Source organism: Mirounga leonina, unplaced genomic scaffold (genome assembly GCF_011800145.1).
Source record: "Mirounga leonina isolate KUSES-001 unplaced genomic scaffold, KU_Mleo_1.0 Mir_418, whole genome shotgun sequence".
In the NCBI taxonomy this organism is placed as follows: domain Eukaryota; kingdom Metazoa; phylum Chordata; class Mammalia; order Carnivora; family Phocidae; genus Mirounga; species Mirounga leonina.
The window spans coordinates 12,708,667-12,720,058 of record NW_023270739.1 but is presented as its reverse complement, the minus strand read 5'-3'; the positions used below and the strand labels follow the sequence as shown (position 1 = coordinate 12,720,058).

At 42.9% G+C, this 11,392-nt stretch overlaps 1 protein-coding gene across 1 annotated transcript in view; it reads left to right on the top strand.

The window, feature by feature from the left end:
• The first annotated feature begins 1,467 nt into the window (after positions 1-1,467).
• TCP11L2 (t-complex 11 like 2) overlaps positions 1,468-11,392 on the top strand; it is a 71,514-nt gene continuing 61,589 nt past the window's right edge. The window contains exon 1 of the mRNA XM_034987671.1: positions 1,468-1,934. The gene's annotated coding sequence lies outside the window, so the exon portion shown is untranslated. The remainder of the gene's footprint in view (positions 1,935-11,392) is intronic.

Below are 11,392 nucleotides of genomic sequence, written 5' to 3'. Positions count from 1 at the left end.
CGGTCCTGTGTAGGCTGGGTCCCTAACCATTAACACCTGGTTATCCCTTGATGTTTAACTGCCCTGGAGACTTACTGTTTCCTTACATTGGTTTTTTGCTCTGAAAATCCTTAGGTCTCGACATGATACCAGAATTGTATGTAGATGTAGTATTATATTGCTTTGGTTGAATTCCTCAGCCTTCAAAAAGGTAGAGAGGGGAGTCCAGCAGTTCGGATTCTGTGACTTCTGCTAAGTCCTGGGCCCCTTCATTTTATAGGGACCCTGTAGGGAAGCAGCAAGTGCTGGGCTTATCAGCTTTAGGCTATCTCCTAGGACCCAGCAGGCAGAACTAGGCGCCTGCTGTTTACAACCCAGCTGAGCCTCAGAAAAGATTTCACCTAGAAGGGGGTGGATGGGAGTGAGGCCACTAGGTGCTCATCAGGAAGCTTTCAAACACAATGATCATCACAGTAATTCAGGAGACCTGTCCAGGATGTGGAAGAGATTGAGTCAGTAATGAACCGATGTCAGCCAGGAGATTGCAAGTCTCTTAATGATCTAAGCCCCTCTTGCTCCAATAAAGCCTAGGTGCTGTTATTCTTCCAAGTAAAAGAAATACCACCCTTCTTTTGACCTATTTGTCAGAAGCGAAGGCAAAGTAGAGAAGCACTCTACTCAGCGAAAACTTTCAATTCACTTGCAGCGTGACTCTTGGTGCACGCATCTCCCACCCAGCAGCTCAAGCCCCTCCATCATACAGAGACTTATAAGACCACATCTTAAAGCCTGGGCTTTTGGGATGTGACTAGTGTACCGCGCAGAAGGGCCCTTCCTCTGCTGTCCCAGTGATACCTCTCATTCCCAAACACACCCTCCCTGTGGGCAGGCTGGCCTCTTTCTCCTCTGATACCATGCAAGTTTCTGTCTTCTAAAATGAATAAGGTCATTCCTCCCTTCCACCCACCCAATCTGCTCTTCCAGAAAGAGAGTACTGGCTTTAGAGTAAGAAAGACATTTTCATTTTAGAGAAAAGTAAGACCTGGGGCCCGGCGTGTTTTAGCCATCGGCTTAAAGTCACATAGTCAAGAGTCCAGGTTGGAGACACGTGCTTCTGACTCCAAACTCCTCTCCCTTTCCACTAATCCTAACTGTCTTTTGGATGGGTGACTTCCAAAGAATACGGATTAGCATTCTAATTAGCATTCCTCCAAGGAGTACTGATTAGCACCCAAAAATAAATATTTGGCGTCAACTTGTATGTAGGGCAGCATGGAAAACCAGTTTTAAATGAGTACCGTGTAGAAGCAGTTCCAAAGTACTTGTCAAACAGAAGTGATATCAACAAATATTGGTCAAATCGCTGAATGAATACTAATGATACGAAATTAAGTCAGGTGGATCTTCTGAGAAGTAATGGCATTTTCCATTCCGGAGAAAGGAGATCTTTCACTCTGTAAACAGATTTGCGTGAGAATTTTCCTTCATAAAAGTGACCCTGCCTGCATTATTTTCACAACAGCTGTGCTTGGTTTTTAAGCTAAGCTGCCCAGGACCTGAGATTATCTCTGCTACTGAGCCGAGGTGGCCTATAGTAAAGCCAGATTTTGCCTTTGCCAAGCTTATGAAGACAGGGATCTTTGTGACGTTCAAAGCTTCTTTCCATTTCTCTAAGGAAGGAGGATTCCTCTCCAAAAAGGTACAGCCTCTCTGAAGGCTTCTGAAACCTCTGGGACTAACGGACACTTGGACCTGTTTTCGTTTCTCATCCTGACATGTATTTACCTGTTTCTTCTGGAAACATCTTGCATCAGTTCGTCCCAAAGGCTATGAAGCAGGCATGGCATGGGTCAAAGGCTCGTTCAAGAGGAAGAAGGGAGAATTAATTAAAATATCAGGTGCTGAGCCAAGCATTTTGTACTTGATTTCCCACTGAATCATCACAACCCTATGAGGTAAATATGATTAAGTTTGTATAGGACAGAAAAAAAAGACTTAGAGAAGACCAGTGGTCTGCCCCAGTAACAGCCTACAGGTGTCAAAAATGATACTGAAACTTACACCTGCCTGAGTCCAAAGTCCATGCTCCTTCTACTCTCCTCTCAGGGGCTTCCTGGACCTACATTCAGCTTGGCATTGACACCTCTCTCGATCTGCTCTGACTAGATTTATCCCCCACAATTTCCCACATCAGTAGTCCCCAGGGAGCTTTTTAAAAAATGGATGAACCCTGGTCTCATATCAGCCTACCAATGGAAGGGCGCAGGCTTGGGTACTTCATTAAAGCTGCCCAGTCAACAGGTATGTCCCGCCCTGGTTAAGAATCACTACAGTATATGGACCCTTTATTCCAGAAGAACTCTACCCACCCCATTTATGCTCATTATTCCCCCTTCCTCACCATTTCCCACATCAATTCCCTAAACTGAGCAAATCCAGTTTCCTTCCAACAACCCATACCTTGACGCTCCAGCGATCAAAATTCACTCTGTTTCATGTTGGCAGAAAATGACCCATTTAGATGCTCAGCTCATCCACACACTATGATAAATTCCAAAGAAATCATTTTTTTTAAAGATTTTATTTATTTATTTGACAGAGATCGCGAGAGCAGGAACACAAGCAGGGGGAGTGGGCGAGGGAGAAGCAGGTTTCCTGCTGAGCAGGGAGCCTGATGTGGGACTCGATCCCAGGACCCCGGGATCATGACCTGACCCAAAGGCAGACGCTTAACAACTGAGCCACCCAGGCGCCCCTAAATTAAATCATTTAATCCAAAAGTTTCAAGCCTAGGAAAATAGGAAAGAAAAAGAATATGATCTCAAAATTTTGGTGGGGAAATGGAATTGTAAGCATGGAAGAAAAAGGTTTAAATTAAAAGGGGAAAGTCCCCCCCAAAAAAGGAGGGGGGAGTAGATCTGATTTAACTACATGAAAATATGAAACTGTCTATGAAAGAATAAGAAAGCACACAGAAAGAATACTTCTGTAAATATTGTTGTAAATACTTAAATATGACAAGCAAAATATGTTGTAAATATGACAAGCAAAAATTAGTAATATTATTATCTAAAAAGACCATACAAATAGGATAAGTGCTCTAAAAGTGGGAACCTTGTCTGTCTTGTTTGGTATTGTATTCCTGTGCTTACAGATGCTTGGCCTATAGTAGTATTTGTTGAATGAAGAGATTTTTTTTTTTTAACCTGAAAACCCCAGGAGATAAGTGAGGAAAAAAAGACATGAAAATAACTCACAAAAGAGGAAATACAATTTCTCAACACATGGGAGCATCTTGCAAGTCTCCCTTGTGATACGAGAAATAAAAGTATTTAAAACACTGATGTGTTATTATTGGTGTCTAAGAAATTAGCTGAGATTTTTTAAAAAACTATAAAATATAATGCTAAGACAGGTAGGGTAAAACAGCTCCTTCATGTTGTCTTTGAATCAGCCACTTTGAAGACTAGTAGAGATGGGAACCAGGTTCTGATGGTATCCAGATGGTTAATGGTCTGACCAGCAACTGAACCTCCCCCTTCTAACAGACCCCACAATCTTCGGACAATGCCCCAACCCTGGTCAACCTTCACTGGGATTCTTCAAACCAGCCCTGTCTGGAAGAGAGGCCCTCATTTTTCTCTGGTTGTGAATCACTTGAGGACATGATTCTGGAAGCTGCCAGTAGTCATGTCTCTTGAAACATGGAGAGAGGCTATCTGTAGTGGAAAAAATAATAATAATAATAAGTTGGTTTGCAGAGAATCCTGTTGGCATTAGACTCCCTGGTTCCCATCATTCCTGAGGTCATATTCTGTGTCTGGGCTCTTCCCACAGGTTGATGACCTAAGTTCATCACCTCTCCCCCGCTGAGTGTACCAGACTAGGCTCCTTCTGGTTTGAAGAGCCTATTGTTCACTTCTCAGGAACTTTGTGAACTGTTTGTTAACCAGTTGGAGCTTGCAATCAGCCCTGGTAGAGGTATTTATTCTAGCAGCCTCAGGGTGTTTCCAGTCCATGGAAATCTGAAAATACTGCAAATCAGGGCTTCTATCCCCACCCCCACCCAAGAGCCAGATGTTAACCATTTACATATGAGCACATCGCTTTCCTTGAGGTACCTGGGCTGGATTTCTGTCACTAGCAATCCAGAGAATGTTGGGCAATGCAGCCGGAGTTGCGGAGACCCAAATCCCACCCGAGACTTTTATCTCCAGTTTATAAATGAAAAAGCCTCCCCAGGTGGTCCCCAAGGGAGACAAAAGCCACAGGGAGCTTTATTTTTAGCTGGGCTTTAAGCTAGGCATGAAGCTGTTCTGCAAAGTCACAACTAGACATTCAGGAGGGCAGCCTTCTCCACTGACCTGGATATTGGGTAAGTCATTTTGCAAGGAAAGGTGACAAAGCGCATATCCATCCATATTGGATGAGATGCAGCCACCGAGAAAGAGATCCCAAGAGAAAGTGCATTTGCCTCTGAACCTAGGAAGGAGCCCTGGCAGGAGCCAGGGAGGGTCCCAAGCCTGCTTGCCACTGGGAAGAAAAGAGAGTACAATAAAAAAAAAAAAAAAAAAAAAGCTGAGACCTCCTCTAGGAGTTCAAGCTCTGAGTCAGCTTTTCTCTCAGACTGTATTCAACAGATTGGTGGAAAAAAGAGACTATACCCACCTCCAGATGCCCGCAGAATTCTTTTGACAGTAAATGGGAGGAATACAACTGTTGATACCTTCTACACCAGTGGTTTTATGTCTAAGAATCATTTCTAAAGAAATAATACAAAATAAAGGAAAGGGTTTATGTAGAGACCTGTTTATTACTGAATTATTTAGAATAGGGAGGGGAAAAAAGCCTGGAATCCACACAAATGACTAACAACAGGAGAATGACTACGTGAATTATAATACAGTATTATAATGTATCACAGTCATTGAAAATGGTTTGAAGGGATTATAATAAGATGGGGAAAAATCATACCTTAACTAAATAAAAATACGGATTTAAATTTTATATTCAGAATGACTGGCAATCAGAGAAACAGAAAAGGTCAAACACACTGACTGAAAACTGCCAAGTTGTCGTCCCAAGTGTTAACTGTGGTTTTCTGCTTTGGGTAGTGAAACTATTGAAGGTTTTTAGTTTTGCTTTTCTCTGTACTTTCCAAGCTGTGTTCAATAATCTTACATAAAAATGGATACCACTTGGGCGCCTGGGTGGCTCAGTCATTCAGCGTCTGCCTTCGGCTCAGGACATGATCCCAGGATCCTGGGATCAAGTCCCACATCGGGCTCCCTGCTCGGTGGGAAGCCTGCTTCTCCCTCTCCCTCTCCCCCTGCTTGTGTTCCCTCTCTCACTGTGTCTCTCTCTGTCAAATAAATAAATAAAATCTTTAAATAAATAAATAAATAAATAAATGGATACCACTTAGTGAGCATTGTTCAGTATTTATCTTGTGCCAGGCCCTAGGCGAAGCACTTTTCTTAGATTATTTTATTTGAATCTCCCTGCGACCCTCCAAGGTGGGTACTTTCATTACTTGCAATTTACACGTGGAGAAACCGAGGCCCGGATAACTTAAGTGTCTTGCCCAAGGTCACACAGCTGGTAGCCAGGGTGAAGAGCCTGGTCTGTTTGACTTCAGGGCCAGAGCATCTTATCCACCCCACTCTCCTCAATAAGAGAAGACACTAGATAAATAATTTACATATAGCTATACAGAAATACAGACATTAAACTCTCTTTTAAGCGGGAGATCCATCCTTCAAGGCGTAGCTCTTTTGTGAGAACCTTCTGCTTCCTACCCCTAAACTCTTGCCCTGATGTCTGCTCCCTCCAGTACTCTTAGACTGTCCTACACTGTTGATGGTCTTTTCCTGGATGCAGGTACACCCTCAGGTAGATCAGAACACCTGAGGGAAGGAAGGACACCTTCTCCTCACTCTGGTTTCTTTTCTCCTTTTCCACCTCTCCTCCGTCTTGCACCGCACACTTCAGCCTCGATCTCTCTGCACCATAAGATAAAACGAACCAGGACTCCCAAATTCACGTCCTAAGGGAAGTTGGAAAGCCTTACCCATGACTTCCACATACTTTCTTAAGCTTACTTTGTTATGGCTACTGTTACCGTCAACTCCTGGCTCCCCGACCCAGTTCATTCAGGAAATGGTCTCGCCTTTCTGTCCCTGCCCCAGATGGAAACTCAGCCCCTTGCTTGGCTTCTACAGTGAACCCACACAACAGGGCCATCCAAACATGTAGACTTTATGAAGGATATTAGAGGACAAGGAGAGGTTTATGCTGTTGAAACTCAAACAACTTCAATGTGAATATTAAACATCCCTGTGAAAACAAAACAAAACAAAACCCTTTGGCTACCAGGCCCTGGAGAAGTATTATTTATTGGCTGCTTTGCTCTCTGAGTATCTCGCTTAATCCTCTCCCTCCGTCCCCATTGCTTTTCTACCCCACCCTCACCCCACACCCAACTCCAAATCCTCTCTCTCTAATGCACAGCTATCCTGTTCACTCAGGCCCCAACCTCCAGACTCAGCTCCAGACCCTTCCAGGTGCCCAGGTGATTGAGAGGACCTTTCACTGAAACCTAATCCACTCTTCTTGGATTGCTGTGTTGGTGGACAGCAAACATTTTATCTTCCTCGATTACACTTAAATATATAAATTGAATTGAGAACCTGCTTTGTGCCAGATGCTGAAGATATACAAAATTGGAAAAATACACAAGCAAGAATCCTAAAGAACTTAATCATTAAGTTTCTTAAGAACTCATAGCTTACAGAGCAGGTAACCACTATAGCAGACAACTGGTGCTCTAACAGAGGAAGAAGCAAAGGGCCACGGGGCTCAAGGGGATGGAGCAGCCTGTAAATTTGGGCCTCTTAGAGATGCACGGGCCAGACACGCAGGAGTCTCCAGTTCTGAGTTCCTTTCTCTAGCCATGGGTTCAGCTGGTATTCCTCACATGTCCCTTCTGAAAGCTTCTCTTCGGCTGTGGCTGCCAAGATTCTTTCCACTGCATTACACAATATACAATAATTTATGACTGACAGTAACCCAATAACCCTAACTTGATTGTAACTCCAATTTGGACTGTGCAGCCCTTTAGCTCTGCACCACGCTGCAGGGCACCAAGACCATCTATAAGACCATTTGGTGGGTTGAACAACCGAGGATACTGAAGGTTCTCCAAAGAAAGTCAGCATGTGCTAAATGTTCAGTCAAGTCCATTTTCAACCTAAGTTTCCTGTTTCCTGTTTTCCCCCCTTTCACAACCAAATACAAACCAAAGCTCTTCTTTCAGATTCTTTAAAAGTAAAAAGGGACCAGTGGGGGCTGGTGATCTCTGTTGTCACAAAGGATGTTGCCTGTCTTGACACTGGTTTCAACAGTTCCTTTACAAAATACTGTGACTGTGCTTTATTTTAGCCTTAGCTTGAATTCTGAGCATAGAACAACTGGTTGTCAAGACGCTCGAACTGCTTGCCAAATTGTAATTATTACTGTATTCTGGGTTGAGGTGTTTTAAATTAGTTTTCTTTTTATTATAAAAAGAGATGCTCATTCTAAAATTTAAAACTTTATGAAGTATAAAGTGAAATATGAATGTCAATAGCCCAAAGAAATTTGAATAAACACTTGACCAAAGGAGGTCTACAAATAGCAAATGAGTATATGAAAAATGTACATTGTTGGAGCACCTGGGTGGCTCAGTCGGTTAAGCGTCTGCCTTCGGCTCAGGTCATGATCCCAGGGACCTGGGATCAAGCCCCGCATAGGGCTCCCTGCTCAGCAGGAAGCCTGCTTCTCCCTCTCCCTCTCCCTCTCCCCCTGCTTGTGTTCCCTATCTCTCTGTCAAATAAATAAATAAAATCTAAAAAAAAAGAAAAGAAAAAAAAAAGAAAAATGTACATTGTTAATCATTAAAGAAATGAAAATGTAAGCCACCCATTTGAAGAGCTAAAATTTACAAGTCTGGTCATACCAGATACTGGCAAGGATAAAGACAAATGGAAATGCTCATACAGTGCTGGCAGGATATAAGATGGTACAACCACTTTGGAAACCAATTTTGGAGTGGGAGAGGGAGAAGCAGGCTTCCTGCTGATCAGGGAGCCCGATGCGGGGCTTGATCCCAGGACCCTGAGATCATGACCTGAGCCAAAGGCTTAACGACTGAGCCACCCAGGTGCCCCAATTTTGCAGGTTCTTAAAAAGCTAAAGCATACACTTACCATATGATCTAGACATCCCACTAAGCATTTACACAAGGGAAATGAAAGCATATGCAAACACAAAGACTAGTACACAAATGTTCCTAGCAGCTTTGTTTTGTTTTTCTGGGGACTAGCCCAAAACTATTCACAATCCAAATAAATGTCCATCACCAGATGAATGATAAGCAAATTGTGATACATCCCTACAATGTAATGCTATTCAGCAATTAAAAGGAATTAATTATTGATATTCTCAGCAACACGGGTGAATATTTTGCTCAATGAAAGAAGCACGACAAAAATAAGACATATTGCATGATTCCATTTATGTAAAATTCTGGAAAATGCAAACCCTTAGTAACAGAAAGCAGATCAGTGGTTGCCTAGGATGGGGGGACAGGGAAGGGTGGTAGGGAGGGATTACAAAGGGATGTGTGGAAACTTCTGAGGGCGATGAATATATTCGCTATTGGAATTGTGGTCATGGCTTCATAGGTGTGTACGTATGCCAAAACTTATTAGATTGTACATTTTAAATATGTGCAGCTTACTGTATGTTGATTATACCTCAATAAAATGGTTAGATACACACACACACACACATACACTCACAATCAATAGCCCCCAAACCCTCTCTTGAAATTACCACTAATATCAATTTGTTGTCCTCTTTCTAGACATCTGCACAGAAGGCATCATATTATACACTATTCTACAATTTGCTTTTTTCTCTTTTTTCACACAGGTAAGCAGGAAGCCACCCCATTCCTTTAAATGGCTTCTCAGTAATCCAGTATGTGAATGTTTTGTGGTATTTCACAGGTCCTCTAAACGTGCATGTTTAGGTGACTTCCAGTTTTTTCTAGAGACTTTTTTTAATCAATACAGTTATTTCCAGAGTTAGGAGCACTTGACTGGGAAGCTTCCTGGTCCTTAAAAAAGCAGTCCCTCGCTGGTGGTTTCTCCGGCTCCACCCTTTCTCCGACCCCCACCCCCACCCCCACCCCCACCCTAGCAACCAAGCTGTTCTGGCCTCCTTGCTCCACCTGGTGGGCAGCCAAGGAACTGGCCAAGCTTTATTATTTCTCCTGTTGTAAGTGGTTCTCTTTGACTCCAGTTCAGCTAAATCTAATTCTCTCACTCTCCTCTTGAAAACTCGTCAACTAAAATTAGTCCTGAGCCCCTTATCAGAGCATACAAAGTGTTACTACCCTGGCCGCCACCCAGTTTTCCTGCCTCAATTTTGGCAAGTCCAAAATTGGGCTTGATCCTAGGACCCTGAGATCATGATCTGAGATGAAACCAAGATGAAACCAAGATTCGGATGCTTAACTGACTGAGGCACCTAGGCGCCCCTCCATTTATTTATTTCTGTGCTCCCTGCCTCCCCCTACAAAAACGTGAGCTCCTTGAGGACAAGGACTTTGCCTACTTTGTTCACTGCTTGGCTCTCCAGATACGAACAGTGCCTGGCGCATAGTAGGTGCTCAATAAAAATTTGCTGAATGAATTAATAGTGACTTGCCTGACTCTACCTCACTCTATGGCTGAGTAGGACATTCACACAAAGACACATATCCCTTTTCTTCCTCTCCACTCCTCTTCTGACTCTTATAATATCTTGAGGGAATTTTGCCTTCCATCTTCTCTTTTCATTCCCTTGAAGAAACAAAAATTATAATCCTTTGAAGAGTCATATCTGATTAGTAGTCTGATTAGTGCTACAGTTCTTGGGCTGCACACTAACAAAACTGTCTCCTGGACACCAAGGTGTGCTGGAACTGATAAAGAAAACCTCGTGAGGCCCCAAGCATGAGCAACCAAGAGTGTGTACAAGGTCAGGGAGGGGGGTTGGCTTTCACCTCATCATGGAGCCCAGCACAAGGTTTGGAAGCTTTGGAAGCATCCAGAGGCTGTTTGGCATGGACCGTGGCTGTCCTATGGCTTACAGGTAGAGGTGGCCAACCATCTCTGTGAGCAATGAACATGATATTTGGGAATCTGAGTAGAAGGGGAGGGGACAAGCCGGCTAATGTGTTTGTTAGCTCAGAGGAACATGTGGCTTCTCAGGAATAACTGGGGGATGCTTTAAAGGAGATTCATTTCCAGCAATATGGTTGGTAGGCACCCATGGTGTCATAATTTAAATACAAGAAGGAAGACATCATTTTCTACTCCCAAGCTTGTGAGGGCTGGGACTCTAGGGCTGTACCTTAAAAAAAAAAAAAAAAGTGCAGAGTTGGAAATCAGATTTAGTTCTAAAAATGAACCAGGTAAATCAGTCTTCAAAGTCATGGAAAGGGTGAAGAAGTCTTTAGTAAATATACCCCAAAATTTTGCTACTACTTCCTCATTTTTCCTTCCTTAAATTAGCTTTTACCTTCAAACATCAGCATGCTGAATAAGTTGTTTCAAAAACTATATTCACTTTTTTCAGGTGTATTTAATTGCTGGCATTGTATCTTTTTTTTTTTCATTATAACAATTTGGCATTTTGAAGACATTATTGCTTAAACAGTGTTTTGTGGGTCACCTAGGGAACTTGAAGTTCCCTGTGTGCAACTAGGTATTCTTGCAAAGTATCCACTGAAAATTTTTGGAACATCATTTGTTTGTAAATCAAAGCTGCTCAACAGTGAGTTGTGTGTTTGTTTGATCACTGATGTTTACTATGAGCAGAATGATCTTGGCTGATCCATTTGCTGTGGCCCAGAAAGTTCTGCTTTTGGAGAAGAGAAAGTCAGGGAAGGGAGGAGTTTGAAAGGATGGGCAGAAGGGTGACCCTTTCTGTTTGGAACAACAGCATCGATCTTCTCCCAGAAAGTGGTTGTTAGTTGGACGGTAGCCATGATAAAGACGATTAATTCTGACTGATGGTATCTGGTGAATTAAGAGCATTTCATGCTCTTTCAGCATTTGGAGATATCTCTTCCAACAGCTCCAACCTGCCTCAAACCATATATCACCTGGTTAATAGAAAAGTAGCATATTAGCAAAATATGCGGAGGGGTGTGTGCGTGTGTTGTGTGTATGTGTGGTGTTTGGTGTGTGTGTGTGGTGTGTATGTTGTGTGTGTGTGTGGTGTGTATATGTGTGTATGTATGTATGTGGTGTGTGTGGTGTGTGTATGTGTGTTGTGTGTGTGTGTGATGTGTGGCGTGTGTGTGTGATGTGTGGTGTGTGTG